The sequence below is a fragment of the Martes martes genome, assembly GCF_963455335.1.
Source record: "Martes martes genome assembly, chromosome: 1".
NCBI lineage: Eukaryota > Metazoa > Chordata > Mammalia > Carnivora > Mustelidae > Martes > Martes martes.
This window is the reverse complement of record NC_137888.1, coordinates 23,716,255-23,729,714: the sequence shown is the minus strand read 5'-3', so window position 1 is coordinate 23,729,714 and position 13,460 is coordinate 23,716,255. Positions and strand designations below refer to the sequence as shown.

The 13,460-nt window shown below is 36.5% G+C and overlaps 1 pseudogene across 1 annotated transcript; it reads right to left on the bottom strand.

Annotated features, from left to right (window-relative positions):
- Positions 1–974: 974 nt before the first annotated feature.
- On the bottom strand, positions 975–8,218 carry LOC308354300 (heterogeneous nuclear ribonucleoprotein D-like; annotated as a pseudogene). The gene is made up of 4 exons: positions 8,175–8,218; positions 6,929–6,999; positions 1,434–1,905; positions 975–1,275 (listed from the first exon to the last, which is right to left on the bottom strand). The product of its transcript is annotated as a heterogeneous nuclear ribonucleoprotein D-like (transcript).
- Positions 8,219–13,460: the final 5,242 nt, after the last annotated feature.

The window sequence follows — 13,460 nt, the reverse complement described above, 5'->3', positions numbered from 1 at the left end:
ATTTCCAGAGACAGGAACAAAGTACGTGTTTTCTATTCATGAAAGGAGCTAACAACATACTTTGTATTAAGAAGGTGCACTTCAAAATATAATACAGAAGATTCAAGGTCTGCTAGAAAGCTTCCACTAATGACAACACTATGACTACATTTCCAGATACGTAGAGGGAAACATTAAAGGTGTGGTGAATACCCCCGTTAACAGGGAAATAAAGCCTTAAAGCACAGAATACATCTGACAAAAATGGGCAAAGCGTGACACTGTAGCTGGCTATTCATAAAGGATTATGGTTTCTCTGTATGGACGAATACCCCCTACAAAATAAACTGTGCCTTAATTATTGTTTATTTAAAATTGCATGTTTAAAGGGGTGTCTGATTGGCTCAGTCAGTTAAGTGTCTGTCTGGCTCAGGTCATGATCTCAAGGTCCTGGGATTTACCCGGGCATCAGGCTCCCTGCTGGGAGGGGAGTCTGCTTCTCCCTCTCCCTTTGCCCCTCCCCCCACTTTTGTGCTCACGTGCATGGTTTCTCTCTCACAAATAAAATATTTAAAAGCAAACAAATAAGCAAATAAATAAATAAATAAATAAAACTACATTTTTACAGAGGTATGTAGTACCTGATGCAGAAAAACAATCACACAAGGAAGCATTTATTTGTTAAACTTAACATGATATCATACAAATAAAATTTGTATAAACACAAATCCAAATCCAGTCATAACACAGATTAACAAAAGACAATGTGAAAACAAAGACAACTAATGGGTAGCTATATACAGTTGGGCACAGCTGTGTCTTTTACACTACAAATCTTTTACAAAATAATCATCTTAGATCAACAAAAGGCCCATTGTCAATGTCATCCTGCAAGATGGGAGACTTTAGCAATCTCCTCCGAATTTCTCCAAAGTCTTCTTTTAGTATGCCTGGTCATTGCTTTGGTGATTGCCGCCCTCTCAAGACACCCTGACCTAAGGGCTCTGCTGGCCACTGCAGCCTGCATATCCCTAGCCATATTTATAGTTACTATAGTTATACCCAGTAGAATCATAGCCACCATAGCCACTATAGTTCTGATCACCACCATAAGCACTATTATAATTTCCATATCCTTGGTCATAATAGTTATTAGATCCTTGGTTTCAGTTTGGGCTCTGACCTGATCCACAGCTGCTAGTACCACCTTATCCGCCAACTGCAACACCTCTTTCATTGTCTCATAGTTGCTGCCTATATACCTCTTCGGGTTGCGCAACTTTGATTTCACACTTCCTAAAACCAGTGTGATGATATCTGCTTTATTTATTTATTATTTTACTTTTTTACTTTTTTTAAATTTGAAGTTTTTGTTTAGATTCTAGTTAGTTAAACATATAGTGTATTATTGTTTTAGGAGTAGAATTTAGCGATTCATCACATACATATAACACCCAGTGCTCAGATGATATCTGCTTTCTAACAAATTCTTGATTGGCTTTTCATGTGTACATGAGATAAAACAAAACCCTCTTCCATTTGTTTCCATATTCAAGGAAAGTTCAATATTTTCAATCTACCCAAAGCCTCTAAAATATTCCTTAATTTGTTCTTTGTAAGTGTCTGGGCTCAATCTAACCATAAAAAACTTTTTTTGGTGGGGGAGAGTTCTTTCTCTTTAAAGTTTTGTCCCTTTTGGGGTCTATCAATTTGCCATCCAGTTTGTGTTCTTTCCATTCCAAAGCGTATCAACACTAGCAGCATCTTTGAAAAGCACAAATCCAAATCCTCTTGATCTTCCAGTCACTGGATCTGCTTTAATTGTACAGTCTACAACTTCTCCAAATTAAGACACATGTTCAGTCAGATCTGTCTTGCTTGTATCCCAGCTCAAGCCTCCACTAAATACTAACCCTGCCCAAGCAACTGCAAACCAAAAGTACCAACATCGTCAAGCAAAAGAAACAAAGTGAAACAGGTCGTCTTCCCCACCTAATGTTTTTCCTCAAGCACGTTCTTTGGGATTTTCAGTTTATCCCTGTATCTCTAGAGAATAGCACTGTGATGCCCCAAAATATATAATTCACATCTCTAGAGACTAATACACAGGAAGTTGATAAATGTTTAACAATAAGCTTGGTAAACAACAACAACAACTCTGATTGGAACATCTGCCCATTGTTACGGTCTGAACAACAATCCCTGACCCTCCACCCCTACCTCACCGCCATGACCTCTTTTGAGTTAACAATGTAATGTTACTCAATGCAAAGTTGGGAAGAGACATGTTGTAGTACACTATTCTTTATTTCCCCCATATAGATGAAATAGATAAAATAACCTCAAGAGCATATATGATAATAAAATATACTAAAACAGGGGTACCTGAGTGACTCAGTGGGTTAAGCCTCTGCCTTCAGCTCAGGTCATGATCTCGGGGTCCTGGGATCAAGCCCTGCATCGGGCTCTCTGCTCAGCGGGGAGCCTGCTTCCTCCTCTCTCTCTCTCTCTCTGCCTACTTGTGATCTCTATCTGTCAAATAAATAAATAAAAATCTTTAATAAAAAATATACTAAAATAATTTTGATGTAGTTAGTTTTTAGCATTTATTAATCTTTTAAAAATAATTCATGCAAGTTTATATAATTTAACTTTCAAGAACAGCTGTATTTAACAACCAGCTTATAACACCAGCTCTCATTATGTGGCACATATAGGATCTGGCATAGCACTGGTAGTAGATGTCTTTCATACATTTCATTTGCCTGTTGACTTTATTTTAAGATTTTATTTATTTATTTGACAGAGAGAGAGATCACAAATAGGCAGAGAGGCAGGCAGAGAGAGAGGTGGAAGCAGGCTCCCTGCAGAGCAGAGAGCCGGATGCGGGGCTCGATCCCAGGACCGTGAGATCATGACCCGAGCTGAAGGCAGAGGCTTAAACCACTGAGCCACCCAGGCACCCCGCTGGTTGACTTTAAATATCTGAAATAACTTGGATTATTAATTGGTTGTAGTGACTGAGAGTTTTGAACACAAATGAAAATTAGCTTAAACATTTACTACCTTTCTTTAAATCAATAAAAGGAAAAGCAGTGTCTTAAAAAAAGGGGGTTATCTAGAAAATTAGATGACCCTTCCTCTGTTTGTTGTCTATTTCATTTATGTTATTTTTATGTAAATCTCCTTATGAAATCCTCTTTTTTTAAAGCACAATTGTATGAAATGAAAAGATAAAAAGATAATGGAAGCAGGGGATTGCATTGCTAAGTTTAACCAGTAATTTCAGCCCTGATAAAAGTTCCTTGGCAGTTGCCATTCACCTGCCTCATTTGTGGATGTGAAAATGAAGAAGCCAAAAGTTAGGTGAAACCCATTGCTGAGTTCAAGACAAAAGACACAGTGATAAAAGTACTCAAGGTTTTAAAATCTTGGCAGTGGAATGATATTTCCTGATTCATTTAAGATCACATTCTAAGGGATGCCTGGGTGCCTCAGTTGGTTAATTGTCTGCCTTTGGCTCAGGTCATGATCCCGGGATCCTGGGATCCAGCCCCACATTGTCTCCTTGCTCAAAAGAGAGCCTGCTTCTCCCTCTACCTGCCACTCTCCCTGCTTGTGCTCTCTCCTTCTCTTTCTCTGACAAATAAATAAATAAAATCTTTAAAAAAAATCATATCCTAAGATTCAATCTAAGATTACACTATAACTGGTCTTCTTCTTTCTCTGGAAATTTGCTATGAGCCATTATAGTCCACAGTGGCTCATTCTATTGGCCATCCCTGGTTGAACCAGCAACGGATAACTTTCCAAGTTAGTTCACTATCCTCTATCTCCCTGAATTTGAAATTAGGACCAATTAGTCAGTTCACAAGGCTAGAATTATAACACATAACCTCAGTAATGATACAAATATACTTGTTTTTCGGTCTAGGGAAGGAAAGAAAATTCTAGTAGGCAAAATAAAGAGATAAATAGGGAAACAGAGAGAACAGAGTAAGGCCAAGAGCTTTATAACACTTGGTTCCAGTTTCTTCCTAAATTTCTATGTGTTCCTGCTTTGGGCTTCTATGAAGCATATTAAAGTGGTTTTGTTACATATTTTGAAAATATTAAATAACATAAGGTTTAAGTGTTTGTATATATCTGGCTCTGTTCATGTCAAAATGAAATACAGTATCATGGATCTCTGCAGATCCATTTCACTAGTCACATGTATGCATTTCAGCGTATTTCCCCAATCCAGATATAAGAATTTTTAAACAAGGGAATAAACATAATAAACTTTTAAATACATAGATTAGATGTGTTTTGGAGAGGAGTAGGGAAGCACCATGGGAGTACCCTGTATATGCTCCCTAAATAAATTCCCTGCCCTCAAGATTACTCCTTGTGTTTTCCAATCAGTATTTAGCAAGTGAGTCAGTTTATTAACACTGATCAGTTATGAGCTGACAGGTAATACAGGGGAGTCAGAATGCAGAACATCATCCTTGCCCTGCATGCAATCAGTTAAGTCTTGGGAGATAGTCACGAATACATGGAAATAGAGTTTAGAATAGTAGTAAACATAGCTCTTAACTCTGAGTCTCCATGGGTCATGCTATTCTTTTCCATTTGCAAATCCATTATTCTTCTCCATTTAAGGTATCTGTGCATTAAGGCTAATATCCTTGAGGAGATAAAAGCCAAATGCCAAAGCAGATTTGATCACAAGTTATGCAGATGGTGGTGATTTGATTAGGAATTTGTGTGCTGGGCTGTCATCTGTGATCTCTGCAGGACTTTTTTTCTTTCCTGTTGTGTAGTTTGACCACTTTGAATGACAATTCAAAAAATATAGTTTGGCCAATACTGTAGTTATATATAATTTCTGATTTTTAAAATTCAATCTTCATTTTTCTTGTCTTCTCAACAAAATTATCAGTCACTTTCTCTTTCTTTCTAGTTCCACTACAGCATAATTCATATATAATAATTTACAATTACCTAACATACCACCATCTGCCATTGTAAAGGGAAACTATTTAATCTTTATCTGCTGAAAGTTATGAAATTACACTGATGATAATGTGTACATCAATCCATTATCTGTAAGTATTCTAAATAAGGGAGGGAGTGAAAATGGAATAACAGGAAGAAAATGATATACTGCACCTTACAGACACGAGATTTCCATAAAGAATGGGTTAAATCTTTAATAACTTAGTAAGTTAAAAGGCAATCTAGAAAATTCTTACTTTTAGGACACCTGGATGGCTCAGTTGGTTAAGCGTCTGCCTGTGGCTAGGGTCGTGATCCCAGGGTCCTAGGATGGAGCCCTGTGGAATTGAGCCCTGTGTCAGGCCTGCCTTTCTTATCCTCCCCACTCTTGCTATCTCTGTCTCTCTCTCTCATATAAATAAAATCTTAAAAAAAAATTTTAAAAAAAAGGAAAAAGAAATTCTTATTTTCATATAATTGCTCACTAACTCCTTAACTTGACTTAAAAAAAAAAACTGTATTAGCATATATTTGAGAAAACATATTTGTAATTGATTCTACAATCTAGAAAATAATTTGCAGATAATCTAGTTTTAATGGAATGGATGAGTTAAAGCACAAATTTAAAAAATGTATAATGGATAAATATATGATAAGTTAATGTTCCAATTATTATACCATACCTTAATTATTATACTCTATGTTTGAATAATTTCCAAATAAGAGTTTTCATTGTTATGATTAGCATAGCTGGATCCTGCCTTTAATCTAAGATTATGACATTAACTATATTTTTGGAACATATTCTTGGTCATATGCCTATCTGTGTTTCAAGGTTGTGTCTTCTACAGCTAATGTGGCCTCTTAGTTTCAGGGATAGTGCTTCTTATATTCCTAAAATATCTTAGCATCCTGCAAAGATGTTGCATTTATAATCTCTATAGAGCAGAGGAATGATTCCTAAGCACCTTTGCCATCCTTGATGTACCATCATATTGAACCAATGAGGAAGAACAATTATTTCCTTCAAGATACCACCTTGTTAAGATCAATAAATTACATTCTTATTGGTTCTTAGAGATTTTTTAGCAGTATTACCTTTGTACAAGTTATTTATCACCATTCCTAAAGGCCCAGACCTGGACGCCTCTGTATCTCCTTGAACCATCCCAAAGGGTCATCTGCTCCTATATTATCATTGCCAATTTTGAATGTTTTGACTTTCTTTACTAGGAAGGAATATCTTATGATATTTAGACTCAAAAAAAAGGGTGTATTAGCTATGTACTGCAGCATAATAGTATTGACATAAATTTGGAAGCTTAAAATAAGACCTGTTTATTGTCTCAAGCTTTCTGTATGCAGGTCAACAGTCTTGTCTTCGGTTGGTTGGGTACTCTGCTTTAGGATCTTAAGCAGGCACTCAAAGTGATGGCCAAAGTTGCAATCTGCAGGCTCTTACAAGACATGACTAGGAAGCAAACTACTTTCAAACACATGTGGTTGTTGACAGAATTCACTTTTTTGGGGGCTACTGGACTGAGATCCAATTTTTCTTGCTGATTTTTAGCTACCCTCAGTTCCTTGCCTTTTGATATGGACTTAACAACTTGCTTCTTCCAGGCCAGCAAGGAAGAGTTTCTTCCCAATATGAGTGTTGCTGTTTTATGCAACATAATCACATACATGTGATCATGTATACCCTATCACCTTTGCCATATTCTGTTGGATTGGATTGGAGCAAGTCACAGGCCTGCCACACTCAAGAGGAAGTGGTAGTATAAAGATGTGAATACCAGGCAGCAGGAATCACAGGGTCCACCTTAGACTCTGTGTCTCTTAAAGAACCTCATTCCCAAAAAGCAAGTTGGAAAACTACTATTTGGCCATATCAACTTCTCCTCAAATTTATTAACTTCTTCTTGGGTTCTTGGCTGGACTCAGTCTGAGAAGTTCCCATGCATACCTGCACAAGATGGCTTTGCCTGAAAGTCCACACATCTGACCTCTGGAACATCTTGCAGCATGGGGTAATTCCTGTGAGGAGATGGTTCCACAAATGTATCTGTTTTTATTCTAGTTACTCTCTGAGTGGATGGATATCAGAAAATTTCTGTGGTGACAAAATCAAACTATATTCAGCATATCTTCCTCATCAGATATTACTTCAGTGACACACTTTTCAGCTAAAATGCTGCTTTTTTTTTCCCCCCATTTGGGTAACAGATGTGAACCATCTGTTTTTAATCAAAAATCCATATTAAATTACACCTTTAATTCTAGTGATAAGTAGGAAAACATCTTAAATGTAATTTGACTTGTGTATACGATTTCTTCATTAGATTTACCTCCTTTAAAATATGTCAAAACCTCATTATCTTGAATGCTGATGATGTAATGAAGAGATTAAGATTCTGTACACTGTATAAACTGTGAAGAGCTACAGGAGCAAATCTGAATTACACGAGCATGTGTTGAGAGGATCATTAAGTAATTTGGTCCATTTAACATTATACACCCGTGTGACTGTTCCATATTTTGATATTTTTATCTTTTGAAGCAAGAATAGATTGAAAACAACTTTTGAGTTAATTATTCATTGATCTTACTTTTGTCTATGTGTCTCCCTCAAAAGTGAGGGATTAAAAACTCAGAAATCTTTATGTCTCAAATCCATAGAATCTTAAAACACAGATTTAAAAGATTAAAAAAAAAGATAAAGGTAATGCTTTCATACGATGTAGAGTGTTCTATATTTTTTCCTAATTTTATGGACAAATTCATGACCATGGAGGGAGAATTTACCCAAAATGATTGAAAGTTTTCCCATCAAAGAGGTAATTTACCATCTAATTTACTCATCATCAAACAGATGAGACTAGTACAGGCTCTCATCACAAAAATGTTTCCATAATTTAAGACATAATGGAAGGAGATTCCTCTCCCTACTCATTGGATGTAATGTCAGCATAGCTCTGCACTAGCACAATTCCAGGAAGCATGAGAGAGAGAGAGGAAAAAAACAAACAAACAAAAAAACCCCAAAAAACAAAAAACAGATTAGTGCAGCTGTGATAATCCTCCTTTTTGGAGTATATGCTTCCCTCTGAGGAAAACACTGTCATTCTTTCAACGTTACCTGTATACTCTGGCTTTTTGGAGATCTCCCTGGTCTAAATCCCAGCCCTAACCTTGGACCCAGAGACCCGTACCTTTCTAAATCACAACCAAATATTCTTCGCAGGGCTTTTACCATAATGGATGCCAACTGAAGGTCTATCAAAATCACATATTTTTTTTTTCCTTGGCTTTCATTTAAAAAAAATCATGCTAACAGTGATTGCATTCCCAAATGTTCAAAGCCCTGATTTTAGATAAAAATAAATAAATAAAAATAAGTTGAAAGAGGTGATCTTTAGGACTGGCACAGTAACATCAGTAACAATTTCACACATGTAGATAGGCAGGAGCCAGGTGAATTTGTGCACCATCATCAGGCTTCAGGGGAAGCACCAAAAGAAATCCTGCATGACACATGTGGCCCAACCCAGCAGGCAGACACTGGCTTGATTTCCCTTCCAGGTCAGAAAATCAGGAGAAAGAACTTTGTACTATGTAATGCCAAAGCCCAAGGATCAGACAGGCAGAAAGACCTCACATTAGTTATGACGAGTGGGGGATTAAGAGTGGTGTCAGTTATGGAATTATTGTTTGTAATACTGCCAAATGTTGAGAGCAGTTGTCAGACAATGAGCCCACAGGCACAGAGAAACATCAGACTTGCAAATGCTTCCTTACTAACTAGATGAAGGCTCCTGAAACCTTGTCAAATCTGACTTGTGCTCCTATCTGGTACAGAGAGGAGGGCTGGGGGCAGCTAATGGAGAACTGGATAACACACAACTCACTGAAAGATAAGAAATAACAATGCACATGGCAGGAAAAAGATCCCAGAAGATAATACTTAAAAAATAAAATATAAACAGTGTTAGTTGCATGTTTATTGAGTAGAAACTATGGGATAGGACTCTTCTGCACACTGGAGGTGCACCCAAGTCCTGGATTCTTGTACTAAGTTGGAAGAAGAGAGACCATAAACAAAACAACTAAGCCAGTTATGTTTTATGTCAGAAAGGAACACATTTGAGAAGAAATTAAAATCCAGAAAGATAATAACCAGATAATTTACATTTGTGGGGCATAGGAATAGGACTGTAACTTTATTTTTACTTTATTTTTTAATTTTTTCAAAGATTTTATTTATTTATTTGAGAGAGACAATGAGTGAGAGAGAGAACATAAGCAGTGGAGAGAGAGGAAGGAGAAGGAGGCTCCTCACTGAGCTGGGATCGCAATGTGGGGCTCAATACCAGGACCCTGAGATCATGACCTGAGCCAAAGGCAGCCACTTAAATGACTGAGCCACCCAGGCACCCCAGGACTGAAATTTTAAATAGAGCTACAGGTGTGTCCATGACAAGGTAACATTTGAGTGCTTTGGTGAAGAAGGTGACAGAGTGAGGAAAACAGCCAGGCTTCTGGAATTAGAGAGTAACAGGCCAAGGGAGCAGCACTGACAAATGTCCTGAGATGAGCACGTGCCTGGAGAGGGAAGAGCAAGTATAGAGGCTCTGCAGTGAGACCCCACTGGGTGGACAGTAAGTTAGAAGAACCAGAACAGTAAGAAGCCAGTGTGGTTGGGGAAAATGAGCAAGCTGGTGAGTTAGACTGATAAGGTCAGAGATACAAGAGAAAGAATGTAGATCATCATGGCCCTCTTAAGCCATTGTCAGAACTGAGAGTTTGTTGTCTAAGAAATGAGAATTGAAGCACTGGAGAAGAAAAGTGAAATGATGCGACATGTTTTAACAGTTTCACTCCAAATGCTACATTGAGTGATTTTTTTTTTTTCTTTGCTGAGCCTCTCTAAACTTTCTACATTTTCATATTATAGTATATAATTAAAATTAAACTTTCATTCTTTTTTTTTCCCCCCTTAAGGCTAGTGCTAGGAGCTGGAACAGAAATCTCATCATTTTTTGGAACTCTGATAGAAAGATGTGGCTATAGTAAGGCATTATTATTATAAAGTAACAGCAGCACTCCTAAAAAGATAGGGTCTATGGCAGCAGTCAAGTAAATGTTACCTAAGTTTGGAAAAAAACAAAACAAAACAAACAAACAATATATATATTTGTATATATGATATATAGAAATATATATATTTATATATATGATATATAAATATATATACACATTTACACACACACACACACACACACACACACGTACGTATATGTGTGTGTATATATATCGTCACCTTCCAGCAATGACTATATATAGTCACCTGCTGGCAGCAGTGTGGTAGTAATTATTCAAATCACAAATTATCTTTTGCAGAGAAGATAAAGAGATAAAGAAAGGATTTATCCTCCTCCTGCAGCCTGAAAAAGGAAAGTTTTTAGAGATACTCATCGCACTCTTAAAGTCTTGGGAACCAGAGCACCCCTCAAGTAATTGTTTTGCCTTTTTTATTGTTGTTGTTCTGGAAAGCAGATGGAAGTCACAGGCTGTGACCATAGTCCATTGTTCTGAAGCAAGATCCTTCAGAAACTTTCAGGTCCCTACTAAGAATGCAGATTATCTATTACAACAAACTAGAAATGCCTGGAATGCTTGCAAATTATCTAGGAGACGTGTCTCTCCAGCTAAAATTATCCTTGCTTTCTTTTAAGGTTTCCATACTAACAAAAATAAATCCAGCACTGTATTGCCTTGTGTTAGTTAAATTATAGTTGAATATCTTGGCAAAGCTGTAATTTCTGCCTTCGCAAGTTGTCAATGTTCTTGTTGGATAGTGAGTTCTTATGTGGGTCATAATATAAATAAAAATAAATGAACCAACCACCTGGTAAATAAAAGAGGGCTCATTTGGAACAGTAGTGACATTATGCCATGAACTAAAAAGATCTTAATTAATTCTCTTCTGTGTAACTGAGGTCTATGCAAGAAAAAATGTGAAAATATAAAAAGTTAGTAAAATCCATTTGACTGGCCTCAGCTATTTGGTGTACTGGAACTTTTTCCCCATCATGATCAAAGGAATCTGAAAGAGCCCTCAGCCAGTATTCTCTAATTTAAGCCAGTATTCTCTAATTAAAAAAAAAAAAAGGAAATATTTTAATTATAATAAAACTCATTTTGAAAATGAAATTCCTTTTTTATTCTGCAGTTTCACTTATTAAAATATTTTAAAAGATGGCAGACAGTTCCTGAAAAAAATTAAAGCAATCACTTTTCTCAGGATTATATATTCCCTGGATATGTAAATTTATTAAAGTCAGTCAGGAATTAGTTAGCAGTGCTTTTCGATAAATAAGAAATGCAAATCTGTCAAAGACATTTATAAATTGTTAATTAATGTTAATTGAGTAAATTGACTGGCATTAATTGACTAAATTAAGTATGAGCTTTTGAAATAATAAAGATTATACTTTTCTACCTCCACTCCAATCCTATATGGGTGTAAGACATAGAGTCTAATAAATTTTCACATGTCACCCTCGGTGGAGATTTCTGAACAAATTGCATGTCGGTGAAGGTCCTATCTCGGGTGATTAAGGAAGGGAAATGAGTATCCAGTTTATGATTTTAAGGGCACTGTCATGAGAGAGTGAAAGTAACATGCTTCTACTGGTTAACAAGTAATTCCCTCAAGATTTTACTCAGCGGCTGGTGTTACTAAACACTTTTCTGTCCAGATAACTAAAGAAGTTGAGGCAGAATGAATGAAGCCCTAATTTCAAGTGAGAAAGACTCACAAGTAAATCTCATGTGGCCTATTGCTTCTGATTTAATAACCCTGTGGGTTATGGACAAGGCTGCCAGGCCTCCCATCGTAAATTATGAGAACAGAAGGGGAATCACTGTAAAAGGATTCTGTTTCTTCGAAGACTGTCCTGCTTTGGTATGCTGTCAGTGTGTTCTAAGGATGCTTTAAGACTTGATTAAAGATTGAATACCTGAAAATGGAGGCCGATGAACACCCAAATCATGTTCTGAGAGAAGTCAGTGATACTTGTCAATTGCCAGCTGCTAATTTCTTTTTCTTTTTTTTTTTCAGCTTTATTGAAGTTGAGAAAGGATATAAGATATTTAAAGTATATAATGTGATGCTTTAAAAAACTCATACTTTGTGAAAAGATTCCTCTCATCAAAATAATTAACAAACATCACCTCACATATTTACCCCCTCCTTTTTGGTTGTTGAGAACATTAAAGCCTTACTCTTTTAGTAAATTTCAATTACATGATACAGAATTATCAACTAGAGTCACCATGTTATACATTAGATCCTCAGACTTTATTTATTTATTTTATAACTGAAAGTTGGTACCTTTTTCCAACTTTTCCTTATCCTTCCCACACCCAGCCCCCTGGAATCCACTTCTATCCATCCCTTCATCAGCATCACGAGATAAATGCATAGATTGTAAATGAAGCTTCCTTCATGAAAAAGGGGAAATTTGGTTAATGAAGTAAATGATATTGTTTCTCATTTACTATACATTTATTTAAACAAAAAATAACTCATTGATTTTTATTTATTTTTTTGTGGAAACCAGGTCTTCAGTGTCTATGTACATTAAACCCATGTGAGGAGGTTGTGGAGGAGTGGCAGAAACTGTTTCATCAAAGGCTCATTTCCCTATCCACTGTCTCCAAAAGAATGGACCATATACCAAAGAGAAGCTTTTCTGTTGATAGAAAACTGAGTTATACCCTCATAATATTTTTTACATGTGTGTACCACATGTGTGTACCTCCAAAATCCTTGTGGAAACCACATGAATCTACACACACTTTCTTCTGGTAAAATCCCTGGATGGGTTGGAGTGTAATAGAGCATGGCTTTTCCTCTGAATTACACATACTACTTATGTTTTATCTTGCTAAAGTTTTACTGGGAAGAGAGCAACTCCCTTGGGTAGCTTCAGTGGTAGAGAAGGAGAAAATGAAAGAAATTCTACCAACATACAAAGAAACTTATATCTCATTTAGCACTTAGTTTAAAAGGTTTTGTAAATGTTTTTCTCATTACTTTTTCATACTTCATCTATTTCTTCCGTTTCCTTTTACAATGACTAGATATTTCTATTTCTATGTATCTATCATCTATTTCCAGTGTCTTTCTGAGAGAAAAGTTGAGAGAGAGAGGGAGAAAAAGGAAACAGACTACTTTGAGGCAGGGCAAAAAGACAAGAGAAAGCTTACTTGCTTACTTATTGATCTGTCAACCTCTGGTCTCAGTCTTGATGGAGCCATCACTGCCTCAAGTTTTCTTAATCTGAATATCCTAGAGAATTAGTCTCTCCCCAAAACACACACTGCCCAGAAATTCTCTTCTTTAGTTGTTAGTTATTGTTGTTTTGCTGGAAGTCTAAGGAAACACCCTTCTCTTTGCCATGCCCTAAAGAAAATTGTCTCTTGTCATGAGT